This window comes from Tasmannia lanceolata, unplaced genomic scaffold (assembly GCF_043159265.1).
Source record: "Tasmannia lanceolata isolate RefF3 unplaced genomic scaffold, GAP_Taslan_0.1 ptg000029l, whole genome shotgun sequence".
Lineage (NCBI taxonomy): Eukaryota > Viridiplantae > Streptophyta > Magnoliopsida > Canellales > Winteraceae > Tasmannia > Tasmannia lanceolata.
This window is the reverse complement of record NW_027518706.1, coordinates 7,667,753-7,691,142: the sequence shown is the minus strand read 5'-3', so window position 1 is coordinate 7,691,142 and position 23,390 is coordinate 7,667,753. Positions and strand designations below refer to the sequence as shown.

The window sequence follows — 23,390 nt, the reverse complement described above, 5'->3', positions numbered from 1 at the left end:
AATTTGTTGGCTTTATGAATTTGAGAACCAAGGTCATTGATTGGAAATATGAAAGTTGTTTCCACTCTATGCCCCTTGTATAGCATATATCTTCTCACTTTCTTCATTTTCTTTGAGCTTTCCATCTATGTCTTGCCCCTGGTATCGGTTGTAGCTTTTCTAGACAATCTTCTTATTCTTGAAATAATTTTATCAATTCTTCACACTCTTTAGAGGGTAATGTATTTTCAATCGGCATTCACTGAATCAAAGTTTCAGTGCCAGTGTTTATCATTTCAATTTCATCTTTGAAAGGTTGGGATTGGCGCTCCTCCTCTCGTTCAAGTAATTGCTGTGACTCAAGTGGAGTTTCGTCAATTTTGTCCTCATTTGAGGAGGGAGTCTTATTTTAAGATCAGAAGCACACTTAAGAACAGACACAAGTGAACTTTTTGGAACTGACTGAAATTTTATTTAAAGAAAAGCTATTACATCAGACGACCTATCCTGAACATGCTCACGATTCACAACTCTAAATAAGAAAGAGAAACAGAAGATAACTTGCCTGGACTAGGCATTGACCTTTAACTGTAAGACCGGACTCAACAATTATACTGACCATGATGACTGACTCAACATAAAATAGTAAGTGACTAAAACTTTAACTGCTGCAACTGTTTGGCGTTGAAGGCTCGGCGAAGGCTGGTTCGTTCTGAACATCATCATGGCTGATACTTTCAATTTTGGACAATGATGACTGATTCGCATAGGGAAATGCCCCTAGCTCAATGATTCTGAGAGTGAACTCTGAAGGACTTAGCAAAATAATCTTGAAAAAGGTAGCCCCTAGAGGAGGAACAGACCAGGGGTACAAGCAAGATTGGATTATCTGGACCAGGCATGATCAGATCATGAGAACGCATAATCGAAAGATTGTGAGATTCTGCATCTGCCAGTTAGGGGATGGCATGAAGATACGATCGAATCGTATGACAGAAGAACGAAAGACGCACGATCAAAAGATTAGATGAGATAGCATAAGATTGCTTTCAACGGATAGATCATGAATGACTAATCCTATGAGATCTTTGAAAATTATGGGATTTATATCCTAACCCAAAGGGAAATTTTTTTATTTTTTTTTCACATTTTATCAGTGTTACCTGAAGGCATCAACCCTAATCCTAATCTATCGGAGTGGAGAGAGAATCTCGACTCATGACTTTGTTCGTGTATCTAAGGACCGATCGTGACCATTGGAAGATGGACCACGGCCTAATCTAGACACCAATGGGTAGGATATCCTAAACTAGGCTCACACACATGATGCACATGTGTTCGTATACTACATGCATGTGTGGGTTAATCTAGGGGTAAGGCCAAGAGTTCCCTTAGCGCGAATCCCTGTTCGATATACTGTACCAGTGTCCGGCGTATCAGTACGTGAACAAGAGATCCGTTTACGTACCATAAAGGTACTAGGCTAAGGGTGGAATGCTTCTCTAGCACAGAGGCACCAGGTGATGAAATCCCAGTCAACCATGCTAGATAACACTCCGGGTTCCTAAAATAGGACGTGTGTGCACGTGAGATGCAAGAGTTTAGATGCAAGTGATGTAAGTGTGTGCAATATGTTTGCGCAATCTATGATGCCCTCAGGTTTTGTTAGGTTAAGTTCGAGTAAAATGTGATGAGAAAATAAAACAAGACAAACTAATCTAACAAGTATAGAGTTTTTATGAGCCAGTTAAATTAAATTCAAATGAATTATCTTTTGAAATTTTAATGAAGTTAGGTGGTCCCCAGCAGAGTCGCCAGACTGTGGTACCCGGATCCCGCGAGAGGGGCGGGGCGCGAGCCGCCGCGCGCTCTCTCTTTTGGTCTCTCGTATCCACGCGATTGGCGTGTGCATTTTAATGTTGATTTGAATTAATCTTTCCTGTGAACTTGGGATCACTAAGGCAATCCGAATTCCACACGAAAGAGACTGACAGAGTCGCCACCTAGATGTGGGATCTAGGACCCGTAATTAACCAGAAATCTAGACTCGCTACCTGGTTACGAGAATGGAAGGTATGGGGAGTTATCCGCCACATGCACCATTCCTGCCCGATAATCGGTCTTCGATTCCAAAAGCTAACTCTTTTAAATTTATTTTAAATGGCTCATTCAACTCTATGTTAATGTGCGAACTAAGTGACATGCATCCTAGAATCTAATTTCAATGTGAATCCTAGATGTGTATCTTGATTTATTAATTTGTCTGGATTCAATCTAAGTGACAGTTCTCCTAGAATTCTAATTTCATGGAAAATCCTAAGTGATTTAATTAAGCATTTACAAGAAAATTAATATATAAAACACCACAATTTGTTGTGGTGCCGACTCGCGGGTGGTATGCCGTCAGACATCCAAGCTGCCTACGTACCCAAGCCTCACTGGGATCAGAGTCGACGTAGTTCGGTGCACCTAAGCTAAGTTACATATGCCTAACTCAACTAAGACACCGACCTAGACGGGATTGACTGTTTCAACAGTTTTAAGAGAAGTTATTTAATTCAAGTTGAGGATTTTATTATCTTAGGATTTCATCGAAGATGCTATATGATTCTTATCTAAATGCAAGTTGTCCCTTAGACTAATGCAGGTTAGCCTACATCCTAGTTTACTAGGCTTGTCCTATGGAAAAGATCGGGTGACTAGTGTAACTAAACCTATGGCACGGTTGCTATACATAGCAAACGTCCGTGATGAGGCTGGACTCCTGACTCTAGGACTCCCTAAAACCTAAGACTCCCTAAAACTTAGGACACGACACGACACGACACCAGTGTTCCTAAATTGGGCTCTAAGGGTTCCTAAAGGAATTTTGAATCCACCGGCTCTTGGGAATCTCGAATTCTTTTGGGTTTGTGGAAACTTTTAGAGTTTTCTTGAAGCTTTTATTATCTGAAGGTATTTAGTGTGTTTGGTAGCTTTTAAAGTTGTTTATTTAGAAGGTTTTAGTTTCATTTGAAATTTTTAGTGGTCTTTTGGTTAATGGCTTTTAACGGATTTTTATCAGTGGATTTTAAATGGGTGAATTTTAGTTTTGTTAATTTTAGGTTGGATGTACTTTAGATTAATGTCTTTCGATTTTGGTTTGGAAAATGACGTTAACACAACCAAGTTTTGACAATTGCACAAATTCGACAAACCATTGACCATTAAAAGATCTGACAAATGCAGCCCACTAAAACTGTCGTAACTCTTTAACCGCTTGGCCAAATTCAACGTACAAACATGCGTTGGAAAGATCTTTTATAGGGCTACAACTTTGTAGTTCTCCATTGTTTGTAAATCTGTGATTTAGAGGTTCGAATTTGTGTTGCAAACAAAAGGACAGCAACATTAAACTGGAAATGCCTAAAGGTGTGCCGCAACCATTTTGGACTTAACTTTTTAACCGCTCGCTGTCTGATCTAGCACGAATACTCGTTGGAAACGGCACGAAAATATCTACGACTTTGTAGTTAACCATTTCCCACGATTCTGTTGTTTAGAGGTCGAAAAATCTGTTTAAAGTCTAACAGCTAGCACTATGACGGGAATGATATTGGCACCCCCATGTTTTCTTTTGATAGTTCTTATTTTTTTAGTGATTAAAAGACGGTGAATATGAAAAATGGCTTGAATGGGCCTGAGATTAGATTCAAATGGGATGTTTGAAAAAGGGGTTGTTTTTATCTACTTGGCAAGGTGGGGTATGGATATTGGGTTCTTGAGATTGAGTGGGGGCTGTTGTTATCAAATTGGAGTGGGGGCTGTTGTTATCAATTGAAAGATGGAGGTTTTGTAAGCCAAATTAAATGGGTTTTGATAATTCATGTAAAATTCAAGTTTTCTTTCTTGTAAATGTTCAAAATTTTTAATGAATTGTTTTCCCAAAAGAAATCTAAATTCCCTAACAAGCCAATGATTTCAACATCCCATTGCAAATAGGTTCTAATGACCCTAACACATTAATCATATTTAGCATAAGTGAGAACATGACCAAGGCCAAACTAGTACAAAATTAAACATGACATCAACCAAAATATACGCAAAACAACACTCAATCCTACAAATATAGAAAAGAAAATAAAATTCCAAAAGACATACCTTTTTGTAGACGATATTCCATGCAAACTTATGGAGAAGAGGGATTTGGTCTAGAGAGAGGGCTTGAATTTTCTAAGAGAGGGGTTCTCTCCTCTTTTCTTTTTTTTTCTTCTTTTCTTTGGTGAGATGAGAGGGTATTTATAGGAGAATGGGATAGGAGGTTAGGTGAGGTTAGGTGAGGTTAGGTAAGGTTAGGTGAGGTTAGGTGATGTTAGGTGAGGTTAGGTGAGGTTAGGTGAGGTTTGGATGGTTATGATGGGAGGAGAGGTTAGGTGAGGTTAGGTGAGGTTTGAATGGTTAGGATGAGAGGAGAGGTTAGGTGGTTTTGGATGGTTAGACCCAGGTCATGATCTGCCATTGATCTAACGATTTACGGAAATCGGGTCTCGGAATGGAATCAGGGTCCGGGCTATGAAGTGACCCTAGCTTATTTTGTCCCGATTGATGATCCGTAAAGTCAGATCAAGATATTAATGACCTAAAACATATAAATCAATGATAGAGGGGGTTCTCACATGGATTTAACACACTAATTTATTTGTTGATTAAAACAAAACAAAATGGGGTGTCTACAGTTACACATAGGTTGTAGGAACCACCTGCATTAGCTTAGGGCTAACCTGCATTTAGCTAGGACATATAGGGTGTCCTAAAATCTACAATTCACTGGAATTTAAATAATCGTTCAAGAAGCTTTAATAATTAGTCCGGTCTTTTAGATCGAGTCTAGGATAGAGGTCTAGGTGTCTTAGGCATCCTAGCTTAGAATAGGTACGAAGAACTACGTTGCCTTGATTCTCGTGGAGGCGGGGATACGTAGGCTTCTTTGGATGAATACCAGACCATCCGAGGACTCGGGCTAATAATTTAGAGTCTTAGGATTTGTTGTATTGTTATTGTGTGTTTTGATGTGTTTTTCTTATTTTCTAGTACTGATCCTATACCTTTTAGCTATAGCTTGCATGTGTTTGCACATCAGAACTTAGACACCCATTAGGCATGTCACTCATAACCTAGCTATGCTTAGGTGCCACATCTTTCATTTTATTTTATGTGTGCTTATTATTTTATCCTCAGGAAATGCATGCTTAGGTAGACAAATCCTGAGGATTGTTCCCATTTCACATGATTTTTACCCAAACTTCTTTGGAGTTAATAATAAATGGCATAAGAGACCAGGTGTTCGCACTCGGGCGAATTGGGGGCGCCTAACCCCTTCCCCATTCGTAACCAGGCACGGACCTTTTGTATCTCTGGTTATCCATTGCAAACAGAGCATTTGTTTTGGTTCCATGGCTTGTCCATGGATGGCGACTCTGAGTTATTTTTAGGTATGTCTCGGTTTCGAGCCCTGGCTCCGGATCGAGACATATCTCTTTCTTTTTGTATCGCCACTCGTGCTATGCTGTGAGGGTGGCATCCGTTTCGAGAGTTCCTTGGGAGAGCTCTCCTTCACATTGTGGAGATCTTAGAGGATTGCTGTGGGGACCTCGCGTCCCCCGCCGCACCAGTCCTCTCAGGATCGGGGTCCACAGGCTGGCGACTCTGCTGGGGAAATTCTTGAAATATTGCCTAACTCTATATAAATGCCATTTTTGCTAACTTCGGAGAAATTTGAGCTAAAATCATTTTAAATGGGAATTCTATCGTTAGAATCCAGGGGCACCAGATAGGTGCGTAATTAAAACAAGGGATTCACACACTGCACATCATATGTTATCATATTGTTTATTCTTTACTTATTTCATTGTTTTTCATTATTATTGGCTCCACGGGATAGATTGAATGCGTGCCCGACTGGGATGTCATTACACCCTGATGGTACTGTTGAATCTATTTCCAAGCTATGCGCCGGTGCTGCAGCCGTAAACACTGGGCGTACTTGTGTTTACAGCAGCCGATGAGCAATGAAGCATACTATGTATAACATTGGGCGTACTTTTGTTATACATATTAAGTATGTTTCATACGCATAGTACCCATTAGATTGAGTCCGGAGCCCTATTTTGTTTTATATATTATGTATATACGTACTGACTTAGTGAAACCCAACTAGGAAGTACCTGTGTTTATATAAGTATATTGCATTCATATAAGGGTCGAACATGTGTTGCTCACGCATGTGAAGCCTAGAGTTAGGAGCCTTGTCCCATTTGTAGACTAGGGTAGCTCACTTTTTGTGGCTACAGCAGTCCTAGTACACTCACGAGTCTGTCGTGAGTCGAGACTTTCTCGACTCCGCTAGATCAGGTTAGGGCTGGTGCCCCTGGTTAGGGTGTATATATATATATATATGTGTGTGTATAGTATATTATTCTTAGATTAGGGCTTATCCTTCCGAATAAGGTTTCTCTATCTAGTTCAGTCGTACCATTCTTTCAGACCCGGTCGATGACTCTTGCTCTTGCTTGGTCATCATCCAGATCGCGGTCTACCCTGTCATCTTTATCATATGATTATTCCTATATCTCGGATTTATATCTGTTTTTGTCGGTTGAGATCGGGGCCTACTTTCTACTGAGATTTTCTGACCTATTATCATTGATTAGAGTTCGTTTACTATTTCAGTTTTGGATCAGGCCAATGATTCTTGTTCACCACCTTTTATAGCCTGGGTTCATTTCTTGATTCTTTGTTATCCATTCTTTTTGCTAGCTGTTAGACCAGGGCCTGTCTATCAATGAAGTTTTCTGGTCTATCCATTAGCCACATTGTTTCATTCCCCAGCCTTCGGACCTGGTCAATAATTTTCCTCTATCATTATTCTGACCATGGTCTGCCTTTTGTCTCTCGAGTGTATAATTGTGTCGTTCCTTTGTACATAACTTATTTGCTGAGTCGATTTCTAGTTACCTTCTTGTACCTACACCATTTGTTGAGTTGATTGTCTAGATTAGGACCCATTTCCGGTGGGTATTCCTGGTCTAATTCTTCCTATCTACATTCACTTGATTTGGTTGGTGGCATTTCCCTTGCCATTGTTGAAACCATAATCTGTCATCTCGTCGTCATTCATTGCCAGTCTTTCATGTGATTACATCTCCGTGGTGACCATATTCTGCTTACTGATTGTGTGCTTATCTTGCCATCATTATTTGAGTGCAAGTATCCTTGCTGAGAGTCCTACATTACTGAGTTTCTATTCATTTACCCTTATGTTGAGTTGTGAGGATCACCCTGTATAGCCGTCATGCTGCCGAATTTTATATAAACACCTTGAGCGTGATCGCTATCTTTTCAGAGTTATCGATAAGCCATGAGTTTACTCTACCACGATCCTTTTAGGGCCGTCATGCTGCCGGATTTTACTCAACTCATTTCCAGTATGATTGTTATCCTTTGGGATTATTGATAAGTCATGTGCTTACCCAACCATGATCCTTCTTACAGTTCTGCTGTTGGTTTTATCCAAGGGAGAGATGTGTTTGTATTATCTCTTGTTTCAACTTGTGTATAACATTTCCATAAGATTGCCTCATACTAAAGTCAGTGTCTGTCAATTCCATGACATGAGTCTGACCTAATTGACCTCACCCATTTGTTGAACCAGTCTCCTTTCATTTCACCTAATCAAGTCAACAGGACATATATCTGGGTTGAACCCCAAGTCATTGACATCATGGAAGAAGGTGTACTACTCATATTTTCAGTGCCAGTTCATCTGTATCGAAAAAAAAAATGTCATGTGTTGTTAAGGTTTGTCTTTCATTAAGTTTGTACCAACTTTCTTCTCTTAGAGTTGGTAAGTCTTACTATGTTAATGTCAAAAGAAAAAAAAAGAGTGTGTCATGTTTGTCAGTCGTGTTCATTCAGAGTCTGTCGTTTACGTCATTTGTCAAGTTTAATGTAGAGCCCATCGAGGTGCGTCCAAAAAAAAAAGAAAAAAAAAAAAGAGTTACTGATGTACTTAAGAGTCTTCAATTCAATAAAGTTGTTGGTTTCGAATCTTTGATGTTCTATGATTCACTCTTAGATCTAATGTTTAAATAACTAAAGACACCCTCTTGGATGAGATTGCAGACGAAATTCCCCTCAAGATCTGAAAAGGTCAAACGAGAGGAAGAGCGTCTAGCATAGCCACTTGAAGAAGAAATCGAAGCTATCGATAGTGGTATCGAAATCCGAAACTCGGAAAAGATGGATTGACAAAACTTTATCTCCCGAGGAGCGCAAAGAATTGATAAACCTGTTTAGGGGGGTTTAAGGTAGTCTTGCTTGATCCTATAAGGATAAATCAGGGGAATGCCCAATCGTTGCTCAAAGCAAGATTTCATTGGCTTTAGACATCCAGTTGAAAAGTGAAGATTTTAAAGAGCGAAACATCAGACATCCTTTGGAGCTGATGAAATATTGAGAGAAGAGTTTCTGGCAAGGAAGTATGATAAATTTGAGTCCTAAAAAAAAAAAAAAAAAAAAAAAAGAAAGACAAGGGGTTGTGAAACCTTAAGCATAAATTCAAGATCTTCGATGTGGGAATGGAGCACAGCGGTTGAAGTTTTGCCTGAAAAACCGCCAGACTCCTCAACAAAAAGATTCAATGCCTTTGAACCTTCTTCACTCAAAAGAGCTTGTACATCAAATATATCAAGAGGCCATCCTTGGGCGTTTGAACCTTTATAGCCAAGATCCCAACGTCGAAAATCCATTTGTAAACCTTTTGGGCCAAAAGTCAAATCAAACCCTTTCTTTCTAGCCACAATATAAACCAGGGGCATTTTTTTTAAGAAGTTTGAACTACGTTATGACCTGATCCCCACCTCTTCAGGGGTACGTAGGCGTCTGATTAATTCAGATTCGGTCAACCTTGGGGATAAAAGCTGAATGATTCCCCTTTCAAAATTTTGAAGCTTAAAGCTAAACCATCATTTGTTTAACCCATGGTGAACTACGCGGATCTGATCCTCCATCGTTTGAACTTTAAATATCCCACCCTTTTGAACCTAAGCCTTCCTAGAAAGTCCATCTGGTGAAACAAGTAAAGGTTCGAGGCGAATGAAAAGAAAAACAGAAAAAAAAAAAGAACGAGAGTCTGAAGACCCACTAGGTTGAAAACCCGAAAGGGCGGCCTAAATGAAATCATGTGCTTGCTAAGTCAATAACCAAAGAAGTTGGCTTATGCAAAGGTAAGGGTAGCGGTCTGCTGGATTGAAAATCTGAAGAGGTAATCTAGTCAGAGGCAAAGAATTCCCATGAAGAGAGAAATCAAGGAGACGGAGAAGCATTCTCAAACAGGGCAGGATCCTGGAATCCGAGTAGTGTCGACAAGATTTGCTTTGATATCTTTTTTTAAACTAGGGGCATTAAGACTGAGCAATCCGAAGGGGTTAATAACCATGACGGAAATCCCGATGGAGGAAATTAGAGCCTTTTGACTTGGTTTTCGAGATTACTCTAAGAGTGGCTAGCCTTAACATGACAAAATAGCACATTTGATCTAAGGGTGAATCAGAATGTAGTCGAGTCTCTTGAATAATCTACACCTTCTTTGATAGAGTCCTTGGGAGTCTGTCCTTCATTTATATTTGTTTTCTTTCAAGGTCTAAGTTGTCCGGCACTGAAAGGAAGGGATGTATACCTTTCAAAATGAAAAACCCTGGTTTAGGTATCCTGTTCGGACAGGCTGAATATGTCAAGTTTCAAGCAGTTGGTGTCGGAAAGAGCGAACCTCAAATAGTGGTCAATGAAAGGAGAAGTCTTTGAGCTTAGCCATTTTCCCATCTTTACTCCCAAGAAAGAACCTATGCAAATCCAAAATTTCTTTATCTATCCTTGTTCTACTCTCCTTGAGACTCTTGTCATGGAAGTACAATACACTAGGGGCATCTTTTATGACTTGCGTCATAAAAGATATCAAGCATCAAAGGCAATCAGTGCCAATGTTTACAACAAGTTGAAGTAAGAGAGATGCGAGCACGTCTTGAGCCAAATCTCCGAGCTCTTCAAATGAGCCCTCTTTCTTAAAAGAGTCAATTCCCAAAGAAAATCAATTTCCCCACCGGAGTTTAGAATTTGCTCCCGCAACCTTCAAACCTCAGCAGAATGCTTTTCACTTGTTAAAGAAGGGTAAACACCTGAAAGCCCCGTCAAGTACTTAAGTCTGATCCTCAGCAAGGAACTCATACTCCCAATTTTCTTGGCAAGAGAAAGCTAATTCCAGAAAAATCTAAAAAAATCCAAAAATCAATTCTCCATTCAATAAATTAGTCCTCTATATTCATTCAAGGCTCTTCGTGGCCTACCATTTAGGAATACCATGGACCCTTGCTTCCCGAGTGGCTCTTCGTGATCTGACTTTCGAGTTATATCACGGACCCACTATCCATACTCATTCTATTCATCTCCATTGCTTGTCATTATCCTTATTCATCCTTGGCTCTTCATGGTCTACCAGTCAGGTACACCATGAACCCTTGCTCCCTGAGTGGCTCTTCGTGATGTGTCCTCTCAGATATATCATGGACCCACTATTCATAGTCATTCCATTCATATCTTTTACATGTCATTGATCCTTTCCTTAATCATTGCTTCCTTGGCTCTTCATGGCTTAATACCATGGACCCTTGATTCCTTGCTTTCTTGGCTCTTCATGGCTTATTACCATGGACCCTTGATCCTTGCTTCCTTGGCTCTTCATGGCTTAATACCATGGACCCATGATTCCTTCTTTCTTGGCTCTTCACGGCTTATCACCGTGGACCCTTGATCCTTGCTTCCTTGGCTCTTCGTGGCTTATCACCATGGACCCTTAATCAAAATTTTCATTCAACTGTTGTTCTTTCTTGTCTAGTTTGGTAAAAAGTTGGACCGCAACTCTATCTTGTTATTTTTGTTGTTCGTAATGAAAGCATGGGTCATGTTTTACATGATTCGTTGTTCTGCAGTATACCGCCGCCACCCACGTGTGGATTTAGGTATGCCTGCGTTTGTTTCTTTGGTATATTACTATGTTATGTCTGGTGAGAGTTTCTCTTATGTTTTGATTGCCGAGTTATGTGTCCCGCCTTTTACCAAATTACTCATAAGTCATGTTGAGTGTTGAATTTCAAAACCAAAATCCATTTTATCCTTGTAAGTATCGTTCTTAGAACCGCAAAATCCCAAAAAAAAAAAAAAAAAAAAAAAAATTCTTTTGTTTTCGGGTCGATCAAAATGCGTTGTCTGTTCAGCTTTACCATTCGCGTGTTACACACGCTCTGCCAAAGAGGGGCATCTGTAGACACCCCATTTTGACCAGACCCAAGTTTGCATTGTCTGTGCGAGTCTCGTCAAATCAGTGAGTTGGGGTCCCAAATTGAACCCTGAAGCAGCTTATGGTCCCACCGAGGTCCCCGCTAAATTTCGATAAAATCCAATTTGATTTGGCAGATAGGACGAGCTGAGAGTGGGTGCGCAGTATAAATCCGAAAGGGCATAGCGTATTTCGTCTGGCATGGGCCCATTATTATGAAAAATAAAAATCTTAAGATGGCAGCCCATCAATTGGACAAGGTGGATCATTCTACGGAGATAATTTCAAGGGTACAACTAATCACATCGCAGCCCACTATTTGAACGGTCAAGATCATCCTACGAGGAGGATTTGAGGATAGCAAATCGTTTTGATTGCAGCCCAATAAATTGGATGGTTTGGATCAGCCCATAGGAATGATTAGCGGAGCACAAATTAAATCGCATCGCAGCCCACTATTTGAACGATCAAGATCATCAATTGTCGCCCATCAAATGAACGGTTCGGATCAGCCAATGGGAGAGACTTGAGGGGCCCACTTTATCATCTTTCTTAAACTTAAGTGAAGCAATGGAAAATGCATTTCGGTTTTAAAATGAGAAGGTGCCCATGTGCCATGGGATGGGGCCTACCATGTGCTCAACATGATGCGCACCCATCACCATGTTTAGACAAATTAGCATGGGGCTATGATGATATAATATAAGGTTTAAAGGAGGGACTCATTATTACCAATTTTGAAAGATTTGGACCTTTGTGCAAGGTAGGGGTCGGTTGCTTATTTTTGTCTAGTTTCCATCCACTATTTGTGGGTGCTAGATTATAATAATAGGGAGGATGATGATGATGTCTAAAGATGTTTTGAGGGTGAATTTCATTTAAGGGGTGGGCACAGTAGCTAAAGAAAGAGGAGAAGACTCATTCTCGTAGGGAGAAACAGGGGAGAGGAAGCAGGAAAAACAAAAAAAAATGGAGTGAGGGAGAGAGTTTTCTTCTCCGGCAACCCAACCGGATTCCGGCCCGGAATCCGACCATCCACCTCCAACCGGAATCCGGCATCCCCACTCCAGCCGCACCACCCCTTTCCACCTCCGGCAAACCCATTGATTCCGGCAAGCTTGCCACCTCATCCACCATTTTTTCCGACCATCCAAGGTCAGATCTATTGCCACCTCACTCCCTCAAAACCCACCTTCCCTGGCAACCAACTCCAATCACCTTCTCCGGCCACTCCCCCTCACCGCCAACACCATCTTCTCCGGCAAAACCCCTCAAAATCCGGCAAACCCGAAACCCACACCCAAATCAAAATCACCTCTGCAACCTCCACCCAAGCCGCCACCTCCTCCGGCCGGCCAACCACCATCTCTCAATCATAGCCGCCGGCCAGCCACCAAACCCACTTCACCATCAACCGGCCACCACCCCCCATTATCTCCTTCACCACCATCGGCCACTCCTCCGGCAAGCCACCACTTCACCATCACCACCTCCGATCATTACCCAACCTCCATCCCCATCTTAGCCGTGCCATTTCCCTCCCAAAATCAGCAAGGGCAGAGAAAGGCACCAGGAGGAGAAAAATAAAAAGAGAGAGAGAGAGAGGGAGAATTTCCGAGCTCCGGCCAACCCACCGGAGCTCCGGCCAACATCACCAACCTCCAACCATCAACCCCATCTGGCAGCCACCTTCTCCGGCATCCGGCCGGCCAACCACTGCACCTCCACCATTTTTGCAAACCCCCACCACCTCTGCAACCGCCACCATCCCAAACCGCCACCATCCCAAACCATCACCACCCCAACCTTGCACCGCCGGCCAACCACCTCCACCATTTTTGCAAACCCCCACCACCTCTCCAACCCTCACCTCCAAAATCGAAACCCATCTCCACCCAAAACCCTTATTCAAAACCCAAAATCGAAACCCATTTTTGCCACCACCAAGCTTCTCCACCACCACCAGCCACTATCACCCAAATCAAAACCCCATCTGGCAGCCACTGCACCCCACCACCTTCTTCACCGTCCGGCCAGCCATCTACACCTCCCACCGGCCGGCCATCACCACCCAAACCCATCCGAGCCACTCTCTGCAACCTACAGCCATCATCACCCAAACCCATTCGAGCCACCCTCTGCAACTTACGGCCAAGCCACCATTTTCACATCCTCCGGCCACTCCCCCGGTAAGCCGCGATTTTCCCCCAACCTCCCCTGTTGAAAACCCTCATTTCCGTTTGAAAATATACAGAAAGAAAGAGAAGAGGGTTGTATTTTGGGGGTTTGGAGTTTAAGGAGGGAAGAGAAGAGATTTATGGGTTAGCTCTATACCATCCGGCTTGAATTCCATTCAACCCATTTGTTCGCTCTTCTCGCGACGACACATTGCCAGAAAGCAAGATAGGTAACCTGTTTTCTCCTTTAATTTGTTCAAAATGTGGATCGATATGGTTGAAAATGGATGGTAGTCATGCTTGATTTGTTTTGCAGTTACACGATTTTTAGGTCTGAGTAGTGGAGTGATACTCTCATTCTGAGCTTTCAAATTCTACTCACAACTGGCAGAAGTGTCTTCTTACCATCCATTTTAATTGCTTAAGATCAATTTGCTTCCTCTCTTCCAAATGATTTGCTACCAAGATTTTTATAGGAATTACAATATCTTCTTACAAGCGAAATGTTTTTATTTAGAACCATGGGTCTACCCATTTAAAAGTTTGTATTGTGATTTTCGTTGAGTTACCAAGGGATTGTGGGCCTACCAAATCATCCCCATTGGGGACTGGGTCCGCGTATCAGGTGGTCTTCATCGTACTTCCAATTCATTGTCCCTTGAGCCCAACCCCCTTTACTCTCTTCCTATCTTCTCTCCCATTGTAGGATTTCCACCGGGTTAGGAGCTTCATTTCTTTTGGGATTATTCTTTGCACGTTTCTCGGGATGCTTTTCGAGTTTCGGGATTCTATCGATTTTGGGGACACTTCGTCATCTTCCTCGCCAGGGCGATGATAGGGATACTTTGAGCCCTCCTTTGTATATAGAAGACTTGCCCAGTCTCATCAGATGTTTACATCATTTGTGTCTCAGAGACAAGCCTCGTCTCATATAGAGAGTTTCCCCTTTAGGAGGCTTACCTAGCCTCATGTTAGAGTGGCCTCCTCTTTTAGAGTGAGTCTTTAACTCGGTAGTGTTATTAGAGAGTCTCTGACTCATTTGTTCCCCTCTTTAGTGTTGTTAGTTCGGAGTTTCTCCTTTAAAGTTGTTGATTACTTCGCTCTTATTAGAGACTAACTCAGTCTTATTAGAGCTTTGCTTGCTTGGGATCTTGGATCGTTTTCTCTCTTCTTGGGACGCTATCTTTCTTGTTGTGGTTCGTCTCTTTGAGGCGTTAGTTGCTTATTCGGGGTTTCCCCTTTTGGATTTAGGGCTTTGCCCTAGTTTGTGGTTGTTCTTGCGTGTTCCCTTTAAGAGTGAATTCATCTAAAGGTCCCGAGTATTAGAAAAGCTTTAAAATCCAAAAACATTAGAAATTTAAAACTCAAAAATATTTGAAAACTTTAAAAATATCAAAAACATTTGAAAATATAAAAAACCTTAAAAAAAATCTGAAGTGTGAGTGTTTCTTTTAGAAGCGTAGTTTGAGAGTTCGATTTTCGAACTACGTTGGCTTGATCCTCTTCCACGAGGTACGTAGTGCAGCTTGGGATTCTTATCCCAGGTCCAGCCAAACTTTTTTGTAAATAAATATTTTCAACCTTCTTCAAAAACCTTTAAAATCTTGTTTTCAAAAGATCTTCCTCTAGAGTTAGGATTTTCTCCTAGATAGAGAGTTTTAGAGTTAGGGTTTTTCTTTTGATAGGTTGTTTGATTGTTTGTTTGCTGTGTGCTTGTTTTAGAGTTAGGGGTCTGTCCTAGAGTTATAGGAACGCCTCCGTCCGGTCAGTTGGCGATTCACATCGCCGACTGATGACTAGGTCTTGGATACGTTAGCGATCCCTTGGTTTTCCTTAGGACACACAGCCTAGTTACACATAGGTTGTAGGAACCACCTGCATTAGCTTAGGGCTAACCTGCATTTAGCTAGGACATATAGGGTGTCCTAAAATCTACAATTCACTGGAATTTAAATAATCGTTCAAGAAGCTTTAATAATTAGTCCGGTCTTTTAGATCGAGTCTAGGATAGAGGTCTAGGTGTCTTAGGCATCCTAGCTTAGAATAGGTACGAAGAACTACGTTGCCTTGATTCTCGTGGAGGCGGGGATACGTAGGCTTCTTTGGATGAATACCAGACCATCCGAGGACTCGGGCTAATAATTTAGAGTCTTAGGATTTGTTGTATTGTTATTGTGTGTTTTGATGTGTTTTTCTTATTTTCTAGTACTGATCCTATACCTTTTAGCTATAGCTTGCATGTGTTTGCACATCAGAACTTAGACACCCATTAGGCATGTCACTCATAACCTAGCTATGCTTAGGTGCCACATCTTTCATTTTATTTTATGTGTGCTTATTATTTTATCCTCAGGAAATGCATGCTTAGGTAGACAAATCCTGAGGATTGTTCCCATTTCACATGATTTTTACCCAAACTTCTTTGGAGTTAATAATAAATGGCATAAGAGACCAGGTGTTCGCACTCGGGCGAATTGGGGGCGCCTAACCCCTTCCCCATTCGTAACCAGGCACGGACCTTTTGTATCTCTGGTTATCCATTGCAAACAGAGCATTTGTTTTGGTTCCATGGCTTGTCCATGGATGGCGACTCTGAGTTATTTTTAGGTATGTCTCGGTTTCGAGCCCTGGCTCCGGATCGAGACATATCTCTTTCTTTTTGTATCGCCACTCGTGCTATGCTGTGAGGGTGGCATCCGTTTCGAGAGTTCCTTGGGAGAGCTCTCCTTCACATTGTGGAGATCTTAGAGGATTGCTGTGGGGACCTCGCGTCCCCCGCCGCACCAGTCCTCTCAGGATCGGGGTCCACAAACCCTCCATTCAAGAAGAAAGAAGAACTCGGTGATGGATCTTCTCAACCACGATGTTACGGTTGCAAGAAGCTTGGACACATTCGCCCGGATTGTCCACTCAACAATGAACCCACTTCAAACAACCGCTTCAAGAGAAGAGAAGGCAAGAAAGGAATGACCGCCACGTGGGATGAAGAAATTGAAAGCGAAGGCGAACAAAATAATGGCGAAGATTGCTTGATAGCAAGGAACGTATGCTTCATGGCCTCAACAAACGACAACAATGAGGTAAACACTTTAAATGATGTTATTGTTTTAAAAGAAGTTCTTGATTCCCTACAAAATGCAAATGATGAACTTGGAAATTCAATTTGATAAAATTGCATCACTTGAAAATTCTCTTGCTAACATGACAAAAGAATTTGGTTGGTTGAAAAAGGATCATGAATTTTTAGATGATAAGAATGAAAAATACAAAGTAGAAATTCATGAGTTAAATGCTTCTATCAAAATCTTAAATAAAAACCGACAAGAACTCTCAAATGAAAACAACAATCTAAAGCATGAAAATGGTAGATTATCTTTTGAGTATGATGAACTAAAGAAACTTTTTGAAAAATTTGAAAATAGTTCATTAAAATTGGATAGGCTTGTAAATCTTCAAAGAATGTCAAGTGACAAAAGTGGACTTGGACATAAATGGAACACCACAATATCCAACTATAAAACTAAACTTGAAAAGGTTTCTTCTAGCGGTACCAAAATTTGCTTTTATTGTGGTCTAGAAGGTCATTACAAGGTTGCTTGCTTACATGCTAAACAAGATAAGATTAAGTTGAACTCTAATGTGAAAACAAATGAACATAGCAAGATTAGGAAGATTTGGGTACCTAAGGGATCTCACTTGCCTATTCATATGTAGGTATGCCTTAAAAGCCATAACAAGAAGAACACATGGTACCTTGATAGTGGATGCTCTAGACATATGACCGGAGACCTTACTCAATTCGCATCCCTATCGCTCAAGGATGGTGGAGACGTTACCTTTGGAGATGATAAGAAATGAAAAGTCAAAGGTGAAGGCACCATAGGTAACTCTACCTCTCCCATACATGATGTACTATTTGTTGATGGCTTGTCCCATAATCTTATTAGCATTAGTCAATTATGTGATAATGGTTTTGAAGTTGTCTTCAATCCCGATAAATGCATTGTTAAAAATAAGATAGATGGAGTAGTCAAATTCATAGGTTCTAGAGACAATAACATTTACACAATTGGATTAGATGATCTTAGACTCCAAAATGTAACTTGTCTTAATGCCATTAGTGAGGATTCTTGGCTATGGCATAGGAGGTTGGGTCATGCCGGAATGGATCTCATTTCGACCCTCTCCTCAAAAGAAAGTGTTAGAGGATTGCCTAAGTTCAAATTCATCAAGGATCACATTTGTAGAACTTGTCAATTAGGAAAACAATTGAAAAGCTCATTTGCACCTAAAAATATGATCTCAACTTCCTACCCCTTGGAGCTACTTCATATGGATCTTTTTGGACCAATGAAGACTAGTAGCCTAGGTGGAAAGAGGTACGTGTTTGTAGTTGTGGATGACTACTCACGATTCACATGGGTCATATTTCTAGCACACAAAGATGAAACTTATGAAAACTTCCTTACATTGTGCAATCAAATACAAAATGAAAAAGGTGTTGCTATCTCATACATTAGAAGTGATCATGGAACTGAATTTGAAAATGTACATTTTGACACTTATTGTAATGAACATGGCATAAAACATAATTTTTCCGCACCTAGAACACCTCAACAAAATGGAGTAGTAGAAAGAAAGAATCGAACTCTCCAAGAAATGGCTAGAACTATGTTGCATGAAAATGATCTCCCTAGATATTTTTGGGCGGAAGCGGTTAGCACCGCTTGCTATATTATAAACAGGGTATATTTAAGGCCAATTTCTAAGAAAACACCTTATGAGCTTTGGAAAAACTTGAAACCAAATATAAGCTATTTTAGAGTGTTTGGATGTAAATGCTTCATTTTGAACATTAAAGATAATTTACACAAATTTGATAGGAAATCGGATGATGGAATATTCTTAGGGTATTCTTCTCATAGTAAGGCATATAGAGTATTTAATAGGAGAACCCTAGTAGTAGAAGAATCCATGCATGTGACATTTGATGAAAGAGAGCCAACACCACAAGAAATGCCACATGATGAGGATGAACCCATTGAACATCTTTTTCCAAAATTGAGTGCTCCTCCTCATGCATCAACAAGTCATACATTACCTAGTGAGGAAGTAGAAAATGAAAATGATGACTCATTACCTAGGGATAGGAGAACATTGGTAGATCATCCTGAATCCCAAATTTTAGGTGATGCCACATTGCCAGTAAGAACTAGATCATACTATCGTAGTGTGAGTAACAATTTGGCGTTCCTATCCGAATTAGAACCAAAATCCATCAAGGAAGCTGAAAAGGATGAATATTGGTTGATGGCTATGCAAGAAGAGCTAAGTCAATTCGAAAGGAACAAAGTGTGGAGGCTAGTGCCTAGACCTAGTGATCATCCAATCATTGGCACGAGATGGGTGTATAGAAATAAATTGGATGAAAATGGAATTATCACTAGGAATAAAGCTAGGCTTGTAGCCCAAGGGTACAATCAGGAGGAAGGGATAGATTATGATGAGACATTTGCTCCTGTTGCCCGTATGGAGGCTATTAGGATACTTTTGGCATATGCATCTCATAAAGGATTTAAACTATATCAAATGGATGTCAAAAGTGCCTTCCTAAATGGCTATATCCAAGAGGAAGTGTATGTTGAGCAACCTCCAGGTTTTGAAGACTTCAAACATCCAAATCATGTCTTCAGGCTTGATAAAGCTTTATATGGATTAAAGCAAGCTCCTAGAGCTTGGTATGAGAGGCTTTGCACTTTCTTAGTTGAAAAGGGATTCGAGATGGGAAAGGTGGATAAAACCTTATTTATCAAAAGAGAAAATCATGATATCCTCCTTGTCCAAATCTATGTGGATGATACCATCTGTGGCTCAACTAATCAAAAATTGTGTAATGAATTTGCAACCTTAATGAAAAATGAATTTGAAATGAGCATGATGGGAGAGTTAACTTACTTCTTAGGACTCCAAATTAAACAATACAAAAATGGAATATTTTTAAATCAAGAAAAATATACAAAGGAGTTATTAAAGAAGTATGGCATGGATAGCAGTAAGACATCAAGAATTCCCATGAGTACTACTGCTAAGCTAGAAAAAGATGAATTTGGCAAATCTGTGGATCAGAAATTGTATAGGGGTATGATAGGTAGTTTGCTCTATTTGACAGCCAGCAGACCAGACATTATGTTTACTGTCTGTCTCTGTGCTCGATTTCAATCGGATCCTAAAGAATCTCACCTATCAGCAGTTAAGAAGATCTTCAAGTACTTAAGAGGAACCCAAAGTCTAGGACTGTGGTATGAAAGATCATCTTCCTTCACTCTCATCGGATATTCAGATGCAGACTTTGCTGGATGTAGAGTAGATAGGAAAAGCACTAGTGGGACTTGCCAATTCTTGGGTAAATCACTTGTTTCATGGTTTAGCAAGAAGCAAAATTCAGTAGCTCTGTCCACAACAGAAGCAGAATATGTGGCAGCTGGAGCTTGCTGTGCTCAAGTCCTATGGATGAAAAGCACATTGATGAACTATGCAATCAAAATGGAAAATATTCTCATCCAATGTGACAATACTAGTGCTATATGCTTAACAAAGAACCCCATACAACACTCAAGAACAAAACACATTGAGATTAGGCACCACTTCATCAGAGATCACTCACAAAAAGGGGATATTTGCTTAAAATATATCAATACTGAAGATCAATTAGCGGATATCTTTACAAAACCCCTTAGTGATGATAGAATTTGTTATATCCGAAGTGCCTTAAACATTTGGAGTGCGGATCAAATCAAAGAAATTGCCAAATAAATACTTTGTGCCTTTAACCAGCTTATCTATATAGTATTTATATATATAATCTTTGTTTGGTAGTATCTGCATGAATGAGATGTCAAATTTTTAATCTTAAAAATCACTCAATTGATATTCTTAGCCTTCTTAGTTTTTCTAAGTTGGAGAGGTATCTTCACTTTAATTAAAATACCTAACATCTTGACATATGTCAACATCTCGATCATGAACAGGTATATGTGCATTACTTGGTTATATATTTTTATACCATAAGCATTGATTTAGGGGGAGTTATCCACTCCTAATTTTTTTTTTACACCCTTTCTGTCGATGACAAAAGGGGGAGAAGTTTGAAATTGATTATCTATTCAATTGACTATATGCACCACTTGCTTATAACTTGTATCATTTATATGTGTGCATATATTGAGGGGGAGTTCCAGTATTCACTTGCCTACTATGTCACTCCACACACACCTCATAATCAATTTTGTTTGTCATCATAAAAAAGGGGGAGATTGTAAGCCCAAGGGTCTACTCTCCTATCTTGTTTTGATGATTCTAAACATAATTGATTGTGTTTTTGAATACTAATCAATTTGCTTTGAAGTGTTGTGTTTAAGATAGGATTGATCGTTGAAGAAACCAACACTCAACTTGGTCATGCTTAAAGGTGTACCAAACAAGAGCCAAAGGAGCTAAGTGTAGCTCACATCATCACTCAAGCAAGCATCCAAAGATGGAAGATCATTTGAAGACCAATGCTAAAGAGGGATCGAAGATTGCATAGGTATCATTGTACATCCTTTCTCTTTAGATTTTCAAGTCAAGGCAAAACGTTTTCAAAGTGTTTTCAATTTGTTTTTCAAAGAACACTTAAGAACTTAAAATGGATTAGTGAATGGTTATGTGGTGGACCAACATGTTGGGACCCTTTTAAACATTCCAAAATAACCATAGGAGTTGAGTTCCAAAAGCTAAAAATCAAACAAGCAATAAAAATAAAAAAACTGCGGATTTTTTAGGCTTCTCGGAACTCCGAGATTTGTCTCGGAGCTCCGAGAAAAGGTCCAGTAGCGTCTGGACATTTTCTCGGAACTCCGAGAAAATTTCTCGGAACTTCGAGAAATGGTCCAGTAGAAACTTTATTTCTTCTGACCGTTGTCTCGGAACTCCGAGAATATTTCTCGGAACTCCGAGAATTCTCGGAACTCCGAGAACCTTGCGATAGCTCAAAAAAGAGCCGTTGGGTTTTGATTTAAAAATTGTTTTCTTATTCTCTTAAGCCCAAACGGTCATATTTTGAGGAGATACTATTTATACAACTTCTAGAAGATTATTTCCTCTCTCTTGATTTTTGAAAAACCCTCTTAAGCACTCAAGCAAACTTGCAACCCTTTCAAGCTTAAGATTTTGTTTTTCCAAACTTGCCTTTCACTTGTGAACCTATTGAGTTTGGATTTAGAGCTATCACTTGCAATCTTTGTTGAAGAGCAATCAAGGAACTACAAAGGGCATCAAGCTTTCAAGAAGAAGCCAAGCTATCAAATCTTCCATATCTTGTATAGGTGGCTAGGGCATTCCTTTTTTAATTCCCTAGAGAGCAACCGCTTAGAACTCGGCGGAGAAGGAGAGTCTTTGTAAAGGTGTAAGGGCATCCTTGTTTAATATCCCTTGGAATTGTAACCGCCTCGGAGCCGGGCATCGTGGAGGTCTCCAATAGTGGAATCCCTCAAGTGCGACCTTGAGTAGAGTGGAGTAGGCCGTTGGCCGAACCACTATATATCGGTGTGTCATTTCTCACTCTTGCATTTCCATTATTGTTTGGCTTGGCATTTCACTTTGTTCTTTCAATTATATTTGCACTAACCAAATATTTAATTAAGTGAAGAAAAATTCCAATTAGGGTTTATAGATAATTTTCAAAAGGCCTAATATTGAGTTAAATTCAATTCACCCCCCCTCTTGAGTATTTCAGAAACAGGTCACCAGACCGTAGAGCTGACCCGATGCTACGGAGAATGGAAGAAATGGACCACCGAATAGAAGAGCTGGCAAAGGATCAGAGCCGGCCCACTTCTAGGACGTTCTCAAGCAGAACGCCATTCACCGACGACGTCATGGGTGCCCCAGCACCCAAAGGATTCAAAATGCCAACTGTCCCACAGTACGCTAGGACCACTGACCCTGTGGACCACTTGGAGACGTTCAGGACAATGATGCTCCTCCACGGTGCGTCAGACGGCTTCCTCTGCAGACGTTCAGGACAATGATGCTCCTCCTCGGGCTCTCTCTCTCTAAGCGTCGAGGGCTTCTGCTGCCTTCTCCTTCTGTGTGGCCAACTGAGCGGCAAAATCTTCTTTGAGCCGCTTGTTTTCCTCGGCCATCTTTTCAACGGAGCCCTCTAGCTCTTTTGCCTTCTGCATCCATCTCCCGCTTTCCTCCTCGGACTTCGTTATCGCCTCAGAAAACTTTTGACTCTTCTCTCGGAGGTCGTTGTAATACAATAAGACCTGCAGACCAGCCAATGTTAACACAGGAAATCAAGGCACGAGATAAAAATAAACCAGGACTCGAGGACCATCTCACCTGGTAAACTGACGAAAATATGGCCTCGTCAGCCGCAGCTAGAGGTTCGTTGAGAACTTGACGCTTGTCATTGCTGAGGAGAACTTTGCTGAGGAGTTCCTTAGCCACCCGGCTCTCACCAAGGCCGGTGTCATTTTTCTGAACGGCCCAATTGGGCCGGAAAACATTATCTCCGGTCCTCACCGGGGGAGGACGTGCTCCGACGGATGTCCCCCCCGACTTCGAGGGCCCCGCGCCCCTGCCATAGGCGCCCACCAACTTCACTGTAGGCTTGGCTTTGGGAGGCGGCGGTGTGTCCTGGACTTGGGTTGGACTCGCCATCTCTACCGCCTTTCTTTTTTGGCCCTGCTAGACCTTCCCGAATGCCCCCTGCCTCATTCTCTCTACCATGGACTGCTGCTGCATCTCTGAAAGTCACATAGACAAACAAAACCAGTCAGAAGCAAGAAAAAGAGGAAAAAGAGGAAAAAGAGTTTTAAACA

The 23,390-nt window shown here is 40.9% G+C and overlaps 1 long non-coding RNA gene across 1 annotated transcript; it reads right to left on the bottom strand.

Annotated features, from left to right (window-relative positions):
* Positions 1–428: 428 nt before the first annotated feature.
* On the bottom strand, positions 429–4,622 carry LOC143858874 (uncharacterized). The gene is made up of 2 exons (XR_013239061.1): positions 4,120–4,622; positions 429–928 (listed from the first exon to the last, which is right to left on the bottom strand). It is a non-coding gene; the product is annotated as an uncharacterized LOC143858874 (long non-coding RNA).
* Positions 4,623–23,390: the final 18,768 nt, after the last annotated feature.